Raw genomic sequence first — 11,535 nt, 5'->3', positions numbered from 1 at the left:
TACCTGCCCAGGGCATCTTATAAGAAAGAGTAGGCTTGTTCTCACAAGTACATTTCCAAAATATGTGACAAATATTGCTCCAGGAATATTTCCCAAATTTCTTCCCCCCCCCCCAGTTATTTTTCCCCTTTGAAACATAGTAAGAAAATAAGAAAATGTATTTGCTACAAAGCATCTATAATAATGAGGTCATGTAAAATGCCTAAAGCTTCTGGTAAGGTGCTGCTAAGTGGCAATTTTGGAAAGAAAGTTTATGGAATTTACTTGGCACTGCTGAGCATTTCCATTTAACAAAAAAAAAAAAAAAGGAATGAAAGACCACACAACACTTGCTATGAAAAGATATTACATTTTCTCCAGAGAAGTAACACTTCCTCCTTTGTTTGGAGGCTCTCCAGTGACTCTAAAACATTTTTGCAGATTACTCTACCTATGGTTTTTAAAACTCACAAAATAGCCTTGAAGTAATAAAATGGAAACTGTTGGTATGCCAATCAAAGACAGATATAGAAACAGTAGTCCTAAGAAAATGTGACCTGTCTAAAACCTCCTTCAAAACGCTGATGGACCCAGAAATAGAATCCAAGCAGCTGACTCTAAGCACTGGGCAACACTTCCTCTCTTTAGAATTATTATTGTTCAAAGCCTTTGCACGTAAACCACCTCTTGCTCCTTGAGGATAGATGAGGTCATGCTAACAATATCCCCATTCTTCCCATAAGAAATACTGCGGTCATGGCCGATGAGCTAACTCACAGAATGTTCATGGGCCACAGTGAATGCACACATACACACACACACCAGCACAAAATTCCATTCTTGGTTCAGTTTGTTTTTGTTTTCTTAAAACAAGCTTTAGTTGGAATTTTAATTTCAAGCTTTGGCCCACAGTTGTTGCCGAAATTTCACACTCTGTCCTCTTCTGTTCCTACTTGTTCCACCCTCCCTAAGTCATGTAATGAAAGAACTAGACCACAGGAGAATGGGTTTTTAACAGATTGTATAATGGAGCTATTGTCACTTCCACAAAGGCTGGTCATTAAACTCACAGGCATTAGGGACACGAAACAGAATTTGGAAGGTGGGACATATTCAAATCTTGACGGTGAGAGCAGTTAAAGTTATCACATCAGAATTATACTTGGTCTTAAAGATGTTGAAAAAGACGTGAATATTGGGGCATCTGGGTGCCTCGGTCAGTTAGGTAAATGTCTGTCTCCGGCTCAGGTTGTGATCCCAGGGTCCTGGGACTGAGTTCTGCCTCTGTCTCCCTGCTCAGCCGGGAGTCTGCTTCCCTCCCAGCCCTTCCCCCCTGCTTGTGCTCACGCATGCACCCCCTCTCTGTCTCTCTCTCAAACAAAAATAAAATTTTTTTAAAAATGAATATTTTTAAGGAAAAAATACAAATAGTATCTTGATATAATATAGGTAATTTATAAAATTTATATATACCTTTTCCTGTACAATACTACTGATAAGAAAATGGGAAAGATTGTAGTAGTAAACAGAAATTGGCTCTTCAAAGACCAGCTGAAGTTACAGTCGAAGGGTACTTCGTCCTTGTGTATGACTGTTGGCACACACTGGATTTTAGGCACAAGAAGGCAAACACAACTACCAGCTTCATCTTATTTTTTTTTTAAGATTTTATTTATTTATTTGACATAGAGAGAGAGACAGTGGGAGAGGGAACACAAGCAAGGGGAGTAGGAGAGGGAGAAGCAGGCTTCCTGTGGAGCAGGGAGCCGGATGTGGAACTCCATCCCAGGACCCTGGGATCATGACCCCAGCCAAAGGCAATGCTTAAGGACTGAGGCACACAGGCACCCTACATTCATCTTCTTTAAATATGAAAAGAGGGCATTCTGGCAACCTTGTTGGCGGTCTGCAGTTCCCAACTCTCCCTCTGCTGTCTTTCCATTACAATGCTCATGAAAACAGGAAGAGAGATACAGTTTCAACAGCAGTGAAAACTTGAAGGGTGGTCAAAAATGTCAGGTGGGGAGTCAAGGAGGGAAAGCTTTAGCCTGGAGGCAGAATGACAAAGCCAGGTGGGTTCCTATCCAGGTGAGGGATTTTTCCATCTACACCACCTCATGGAGGCACAGGTGCGCCTTTCTGTTTTGTGAAAGCTCCTCCATGTGGGATCCAAACACTCTCCTCTGCTTTGGCTCCACTTTAGTCTTTAATGCACCTTTGCCCAATAGTCCTAGGGAGTGAAACATTACTGAGGCCAACATGGGTGTGGCTAACCTTTTAGACCCAGATGTTGGAATATTTATTTCACCATTTAGAGATAAAGAAATCTTGCCATGCAGCTCATTAAATAAGAGCATGGGCTTTGGATTTAAAAAAAGAAAAAGCCTAATTACATATCCTGGTTCCACTCTTTTCTACCTCTTTTATTTCAGAAAAGTTACTTAATCTCTGAAAGCCTCATTATTTTTGCCTTTATTAGGGATAATAATAGTACTTTTTTTAATAAGATTTTTGGGAAAAAAATCATTGAAATAATATATCCAAAAGTTTAAATGCTGTTTGGCATATAGTTAAGTGCTCAATAAATATTTTTAGTATGTTCAAAAACTAAAATGTAATTACATAATTAAAATTATTAGAAGTAATAAACTGTATCAACATTATGGAAAATTGAGCTTTTAATAAGGAATAAAATCTTAAGTGTCTAAGAACCCAGAAGAAAAAAAAAAAAAAAAGAACAAGGAAATGGAAACTGATGTGGGAAACAAAGGCAGAAGTAAAATTACTAAATTTCCTTACTACCTACAGCAAATTGATGAGTCCTTGAAACAGGCAGAGTGACATTGCTCTAGGAACCCAGCTGCAATGATGTTAATACTTTGCTAAAGGCAAGAGCCAATCTTAGCCCAACCCCTAGGGTCCTGTAAATCTACTTTAACATATAAAAATTACTTTGGAAACTTTCCTTATCTCGACCCCCCAAGATACGTGTTGGCAATCCCATCCCCCAAGCATATGACCCACCAATATACATCTGACGGGTCTCATGACTAAGGTTTTACTAGACAGTAATAAATGATCTTTTCCCAATGATAGCCAGCTCCCTCAAGGTCCTGGAAACCTTGCTTCCAAAATTCCTTGGACACTTATGCTCTCCCTGACCCCCTCTCAACTTGAAAGTATAAAATGGGTCACTCCTCATGACCCTAGTGCTACTCTCTCTGCCCATGGGTCCTGTCCCTGTGCTTTAATAAAATCACCTTTTTGCACCAAAGACTTCTCAAGAATTCTTTCTTGGCCACTGCATTGTATGCAAAGTCTTTCCTACCTCAGAAACAGTGATAGAAAAAATGATAGATATTAAAGTCAGAGAAACATCATCAACATAACCTTATCATCATATAGACATACAAGTAATAAATTATAATGGAAGCCAAACTTACTAAGTCAATACTTCAGTATGTAAAACAAATCCAGACAAGTAAATGGAGAAAAAACATTAGACCTAGATCTATATATTTTTGCTTTCTTTCTTGTATACTTGTGGTTTCAACTTTTAGAGAAATCTGAATCCAGGAAAAGCGTTAAAGAAGTTACAACAAACCAAACCACAAAAACCAGAATTGTATCACAGGTTTTATGTTTTTTGTTTTGTTTTGTTTTGGTTTGGTTTTTTCTGATAACACAAAATTCTAGAAACCAGTCAAGCAATGTCAGGGCTCACATTCTCAATTGTTGAATTACTGATAGAAGTCAGACAGGTCATGCAAGCAAGTGAAGTATTGCATGTAAGTAGGGCTAATTGAGGACAGCAGGTTCTGATGAAAGGTTGTGGTAGCCACTGGACTCTGGTTCTGTGTCACTAGGTGAGAATGCTATCCAGGGCTGCCAATCATTCTAGCCTTTTGTGAAAAGCTAGGACTATGAATTTTTATGTGAAGTCTCCAGATTTTTAAGGTCATCAACAAGTTCACATTTTTCTGTTACAAGCCAAGAAAAACACATTAGCAGGCAAGTATATGGTCTCTAAACTAATTCTAGGTAGGCAGTTCATACAGAACAGAGCTATAACATAAGCAAACAGGTTCCATTTCTAGCCAAGTTTTTGCTCCTGTATAAGAGAAAAACATTTTCATATATTGATCATTTATTTCCATACATTTCATGTGTATCACAGCTTTTCCTATCTTTTTGCTTTTAACTTTTTTCCTTATAGAATGGATTTCTTTTAGGCAACCTATAGATGTATTTTGTGTCCTCTCTCTCTCTCTGCATGTGTATTATTTCAATTATATAAATTTATATAATACAGTCCCTCTCTGTTAACTGGGGTCTAGATCATTTAGATTTGATGTGATTATTGACATTCTGTTGTCCATTTGATTTCTATTTGTTCCATTTTCCTTTTTTTTTTTCTTTTCTGCCTTCTTTTTGAGTATTACTTATGATTTCATATTATCTCTTTTGTTGGATGGAGCATTTATTTTAGTGTTTACTTTAGGGTCTGTAGGTATATATCCTTAACCATAAGAGTCCACCTTTAAGTGATATGATACAAATTCATGTATACTCTAAGAAACTTAAAATGATCTATTTCCATTGTTCCCTCTGAGCTTTTGAGCTATTGTAACTAAATATTTTGCTTTGACATATGTTATAAATCATATTGCACAGTTATTAATTTTGCTTTAAATAGCAAATCCTTTTAAAAACTATTTAAATAATTTTCTTACAAAGCTTTACATGTAGCTACATAGTTATTATTCCCAAAGCTCTTTATTGCCCACAGGTTTTGTATATTTGAATAGTCTTTATTCAGTATTTGTTTTTGAAAGATATTGTCAATGGGTAAATAATTGTAGGTTGATAGTTTTTCTTTTAGTACTTCTGGTTCTCACATTACATCTAATGAGAAATTTGCTGTGACGTACTGTTCTTTTATATGAAATGTACTTTATTCTACCTCTGGCTGCTTTTAAGATTTCCTTAATCCCTGATTTTAAGAAGTTTGATTTTGATGTGACTTGGCAAAGCCTTTTTCATTTCACTTGCCCTTGAGGCTTATTGAGGTTTTTGGATCTTGGGATATAGGCTTTTCAGCAAATTCAGAAAAATTATGTCTGTTATTTTTTCAAATATTCTCTGTACTCGGTCTTTCAGCAGCTCCAATCATGTTTATTTTCCCAGTGCTCACTGTTGTTATACCCATATTTCTTTAGCCTTTAATCTTCTACATTAAAAAAAAATTACTTTTTATTGATATGTCTTCATTTTCACTAACCTCTTCTTCTGCAATGTCTAATCAGCCATGAATCCTACCCAGTGATTTTTTTCATCTCAGATATGGTAGTTCAATTTAGTTTTTTAAAAGTCTATCTTCTGGGGTGTCTGTGTGGCTCAGTGGGTTAAGCACATACTTTCAGTTCAGGTCATGATCCCAGGGCTCTGGAATCAAGTCCTGCATTGGACTCCCTGCTCAATGGGGAGTCTGCTTCTCTCTCTGCCCCTCCCCCTGCTTGTATTTTCTCTCTCTCTCACATATGCTCTGTCTCATGTTCTCTCTCTCTCTCTCTCTCTCTCAAATGAATAAATAAAATCTTTCAAAAAAAGTTTATCTTCTATGTCTCCATTTTAAATATTCACTCCTTCCTCTAATTTCTTGAACATATGGCATACAGACATAATAGCTTTTTTAATGCTCTTCTTTACCAATTCTGTCATTTGTGTATTTCTGGTTCTCTTAAGATCTTATTTTTGCTCCATTCTCTTTCTCTCTGTGGAGTACTCAGCTGTATATATCAAGAGTTGATACTTTTTCTGTGAAAGACCAGAGAGAAAATACATTAGGGTTGCAAGTCATTTGATGTGTCACAACTATACATTTGTGCCAGTGTTGTGAGAAGCTACCACAGACAATATGCAAATGAATAGTTGTGGCTTGTGATAAATATATCCTCTTATTCTAGTGTTTCTTTTATGGGTTGATAACATTCCTCTTGACATCAAATTATATTTGTCAGGTAATAAGATTACTATGTCAGTTCTCTTTTGATTCATATTTGCCTGATACATCTTTTTTTATAGAATGTATTATTAAATCTTTGTGTTTTTCACATGAATTATTAGAGTCCATACCTTTTGATTCATGTTTAGGTCGCTTTTATAGATAACTATAACTACTAGATAAATACACTGCTATTATGCTGGTACTTATTTTTCACGTAAGTGTCACACTTTTCTTTTTTCTACTCATGTTTTTAATGATTTGTTTTGCTATTTAAAATGTATACATGGCATATTTTTTGTTACTATGATAATGTCCTCTCCCAAAGACCCAATAATCATGATTATATTCTTGTAGCAAATTTTTAAATTTGTATTATACACACACACACACACACATCTATATGTATATGAGGTATATATGTTTTAAGAATTGTGTATATTTTTCTTCTAACAAAACCAGTGATGAATGTAACTTTCTGAAGGGACGTTTTCCTTCACAAGACAAACATCTTAATTCAGTCTTACTACTCAAGTTTGCTACCTCATCAAATTGAATCATGTTAACTTTTAGTTCTGGGTTATTGTATAATACCTCTTCATTTGCTTTAGATTCTCTCTCAAGTTTTGCCAACAATAACTGCTAGCCACAATATCCACTCATCCTACTTAACCGTATTTCTTCCATCATATTCTGGATGCGTTCTTTTCTGATTTGATTATATCCTCTAAAGTTGTTTGAATTGAGGTGTTAGTTCCTTCCTTTGCTTTTTATTTAGTAGTATTCAGATTTTCTCTTTCTCTTTTATATTCTTTAATTGAATTGTACTCTGTCTAGGTGTGGGTTTTTCATTAACATTCCTATTTGGTACTCAGTTGTCTCTCTAAATACAAGATTTTTCATGTTTCTTTAATTCTGAGAAAAATGCCCACATTTGTATACATCGTATTCACACTTAGAATTTTGTTGTGGTTCATTTTTCTTCTTTTATATGGCTAATACTGTCTAATATCTCTATATTGATCATACTGTTTTAAATTCTTAATGTGTCAGTTCCAATAATTTTGCTTAAGATGGTGTATGTTGCCCAGTCTGTGCTTTCTCTTCTAGGTAATTGTAGGTTTTGACATCTAGTTATTCTGGTTCCTGTTTTCCTGGTGCATCAATACTCTGTTTCAGCAGGACCTCTAAAAAGAAAAGATGATCTTGAATTTCTGGAAATGTGTTTGGGGCAAAGGCCAAAGGCCAGACTCCAGTCTACATGATTGTGGGGAATTTAAAAATAGAGGAGGGGTAAGCCCTGGGGCAGTGTCCAGGAACCACAGAAGCTCATGCATTCCAGGCTGTTAACTGTCACTCACAGGAGTTGCATCCTGCGGGTGATTCATGGCTCATTTTTAATGGTAACACAGCAATGGGAGGAGGCTGTCTGTCTAGGTTGACATTCATCTGCAAATGAATATGGAGGCAGGGGTCAGGGGTTGGGGACAGTGAATGCTCAAGGGCAGCTGGTCAACCTTCACCTGTTTTTGACAATTCATCACTCAGGCAGGGCCTCTGTGCTGCCTCCATATCTCAGGGACACCGCCTTAGTGATCTGAGCTGCTGTAGCAGACTTCCAGTGAATGGGCAGATGAGGTTGTCCACAGACCACATAGGGGAAAGGCAAGTGCCAAATTTGAAAGGCTTTTCTCCACTCTGTCTTCCCAGCGTCATGTCTGGAGCACGTCCATAGGATACAAATCTTGCGGAAGGATGCGAGCCCTGACCCTTTCCACACGCAGCGATTTCAGACACCCGCAGCCTTTTCAGGGCCGTCTGTGACTTATTTCTGTTAGCTTCTCAGAGACATTTTCCCATGGTGACAGGATGACAAAATAAACTTGTAAGGTTGATTTGAGGAGACAGAACCAGCAGTAGGAGCCATTTCACCATCATGACAAGAACTGGCACCCTTCGGGTCAGCGGCTTCGTTAATTTTACAAGTCGTTTGCATTTGTTTGCTTGTGTTGTTACTGTTGTCTAAATAGTTAAAAACCCTTCTTCTAGCTTGGGTCTGTTGGCGTGGTTTTCTCACTCAAGGGCTCTTATATATTCATCAATATGTGCACGAGTCATTATACGTTGAAGAGTTCTGAAGAGTAGTGGCCATATCCGTGAGAACAGCACCAGCTTCAATTCTTGTCGTTCAGACTGAAGGAAGTGGGAGAGCTTGAGCTAAGATCGCTTCCTGTCACTGGATCTCATTTAAAATACTGCTTTCCTGCGAGCAGTTAAACAGACAAAGAACAGATTGTAGTGTGAAAGAACTTGAATTACATTTTTGACTGCCCCCCCCAGCTCAGTTTGGAGGCTTTTTCAAAATTAGGTATCAAAATGCAAAAATAGAAAACAAATTAAAATGCAAAAAATACCACTTACATGAAGTCAGTACAGTTTTAATTCTAAATATTTCTAAAAACTCTTCTAAGATTGAATGTATTTTTTTTTTTTTTTTTTGTGAAGGGAGGTGAAATGGATAATTTGAATTACAAAAAAGCCTGGATAACCCCCCACACATCAATTTACCTGTGAACAAAAAGATTCACACTGAGAAAATGGGATTTAGGACTATTTGATAAATTACTACAGACTACTTGAATATTCCATTAGCAAAATAATAGCTCGTTATGGAACCTCAGAAGAATGTAGTATAATTACAATAGTACTATCCTCCCTTGGGGGGTGGGAGGAATGCAAATGTTAAAAATGATAGCTATTTAACCAATGTTAGGGGAAAAATGCCTCAAAACAAACTGAGAGGTTATATGATTTTTGGAACTCCGTGAAATTTTTGTAGTTTCCACCAGCTTTAATGAGTTGAATGTGTTTCTGCCAAGTGAGGGTTATTTGCATTCTTGGACTCATACAAACAGAAGCGTGCACACCGCATGTGATCGTGATGATAGACTTGCCTTAGTCTCTCTCGGACTTGGCTGTGAACTACACGTGGATATATTTGAGAAGTGATGGCATGTGCCTACTCTCAGTTCCAGGTGAGAACATTCTGGAAGATGATAATTGACCAAAGATGGGTCAGAGAGTGTATGATGGAGACCAAGGAAGACATGAAAGATGAAGGCAAAAAGAGAAGAGGAGATCATTGAAGCCTGGTGTCCAACATTGTAAGTATGCTGACTTCTAACACAGAGCTCAAGTACAGAATACTAAGTTAACAATATCCCCCAAGTTAATGAGCTAATGAATTTGTAGCACTTAACCCAAATTCTGTTGTAATTAACCCAAAATGATATAAAATGAGGAAACAAAAATTCATTTTCATTAAGAATTTATCCTTATTGGGATGCCTGGGTGGCTCAATCAGTAAAACCGCTGCCTTCAGCTCAGGTCATGATCCCGGTGTCTTGGGATCGAGTCCTGCATCGGGCTCCTTGCTCAGCAGGAGCCTGCTTCTCTTTCCGCCTCTGCCTGCCACTCTGCCTGCTTGTGTGTTCGCTCTCTGACAAATAAATAAATAAATAAAATCTTTTAAAAAAAAAAAAAAAGAATTTATCCTTATTTTAAGGCCTGAGGTTAACTGTGACATTTAATAAACCACATGGGAAAAGAGAAAACCGTGCTAAGTCAAGTCATATTATCATTTTTTTTTCGTTTTTTAAAAAGATTTTATTTATTTATTCATGAGAGAGAGAGAGGCAGAGGGAGAAGTAGGCTCTTCATGAGCAGGGAGCCCGATGAGGGACTCCATCCCAGTATCCTGGGATCATGACCCGAGCCAAAGGCAAATGCTTGGCCATCTGAGCCACCCAGATGCCCAAGTGATGTTATCATTTTAAGTTAAAAAGTTGCTTAAGAAAATAAAAGGTATAATTATTAACTTCAGCTGGGAGAGCACGAATCAGTAAAAACAAGACTGGACTTAACATGTTTTTTCTTTCGTTTTTTGTTTTTGTAAAGCTGACATAGTTGCCCAAATTTTAAAAATTTGCAAAATATTTCAAGGCAAGGATTTCTCAGTGAGCAGGGTTACTCATAGCTAAAACCACACAGTGCATTGGAAAAGAAAAGTAGGCAAACTGTATTTGCAGAATAATTAAGAAAGAAAATATCTACATATTCACACTACTGAACAGCTGTGCTTGTCAGCTTGCCTACGGTATTTTATTCAAATACCCACATCGGTGAAGACAGGACCTTACCCAACTTGATCGCTGCTCCACTGTCAAAGCCAGAACTAGATGAACACTCAGTATCTGCTGAATAAATAATACAGAATGTATGATTAACATGTAAGACTATATGCTTCAATATACAGCCACCTTCCCACTATTTCCACTAATGACCATAGTTGGTGGCAGAATAGTCCAAAATCACGACTATTTAAATCTGTAAAGTCTATATATTTAGAGATAAACGTTTTAAGTTTCTAAAAGATGATTTTCTTGGATACATTTAAAATATCCTACTAGTTTTTCAAGACGCATTGACAGTGTGATGGGGAAGTGACTAGGAATATAATTAAGGGAATTAGAATCCTTTGAGTAATCTATAAACAGAAAACCAGAAGCAACTTATTTAGCACTCATCCGTGAAAATGTTACCCGAAGATTCAAGAAGTAACATTTTGTAGTATTTCACAACTGTCCGCCAAATATATATATAATATATATATAATATACATATATATAAAAATATATATAATATATAGTATTGTATATTAATAATATATTGTATATTATTGTAATATATAGTATAATATAATATGTATACATAGTATATTATATATTTATATAATATATTAATATATTAATAAATAAACATATAATAAATAATAAATAATATAATTATAAATTATTATATTATATAAATATATAGTATATAATATTAATATTGTATGTTAATAATATATTAATAATATTATATACATATAATATATATGTATTTTTTATATATATATATCTCCTTTGTAGCGGTTCTGGAAGGATGGGGTTGCGGGACTGGAGCAGGCCGTCCTCGTCTCTCTGACCGAAAGCCCCTACGAGACCTGGGGAGCACCCAGGGGCAGCACCTTGTGGGCGCAGGTAAATACGGTAGCACAAGGGCTGGAGAAGAGCGGACTTTTCATACTGACTGAGTTTTCCTTTTTTCCCCTGTAGCATCCTGTAGCATCCTCGGACCTGCACCTAACACAGCTCGAACCCCGGGAGTGGCACAACCCAATCAGAGAAAGCGCCAGGGGAAGCCTGGCTGGAAGAGCTGAACCTGGAACTTCCAAGCCTGAGAAATAGGGAGAAACCCCACCCTCCCCCTGCACCAGCGCCAGCCAATCCCAGGGCAGCAGTGGAGCGAGCGCTACGGAAACGCAGAGGAGACAAACTAATTCCAAACGAGGTGGGGGCGGGGTATCGCTGTCTTCTGCAACTAGGGTTTCCAGAGGGCTGGGCTAATCTGCTTTTCTTGTTGTCCCTCTATACGCTGGTTGTTCTCTCCCCAAGGTTGCAGGCAGGATCTTCTCTAGGTAGTCTTTCACCAAATTTGCGAAGTTTTCAGCC

General features: G+C 37.2%; 1 long non-coding RNA gene across 1 annotated transcript; it reads left to right on the top strand.

Annotated features, from left to right (window-relative positions):
* The first annotated feature begins 9,086 nt into the window (after nt 1-9,086).
* Nucleotides 9,087-11,218, top strand: LOC122900189. The gene is made up of 3 exons (XR_006383198.1): nt 9,087-9,147; nt 10,954-11,064; nt 11,140-11,218. It is a non-coding gene; the product is annotated as an uncharacterized LOC122900189 (long non-coding RNA).
* Nucleotides 11,219-11,535: the final 317 nt, after the last annotated feature.

The sequence above is a fragment of the Neovison vison genome, chromosome 1 (genome assembly GCF_020171115.1).
Source record: "Neovison vison isolate M4711 chromosome 1, ASM_NN_V1, whole genome shotgun sequence".
In the NCBI taxonomy this organism is placed as follows: domain Eukaryota; kingdom Metazoa; phylum Chordata; class Mammalia; order Carnivora; family Mustelidae; genus Neogale; species Neogale vison.
The sequence above is the reverse complement of the archived record's forward strand: the minus strand, read 5'-3'. Positions and strand labels throughout refer to the sequence as shown.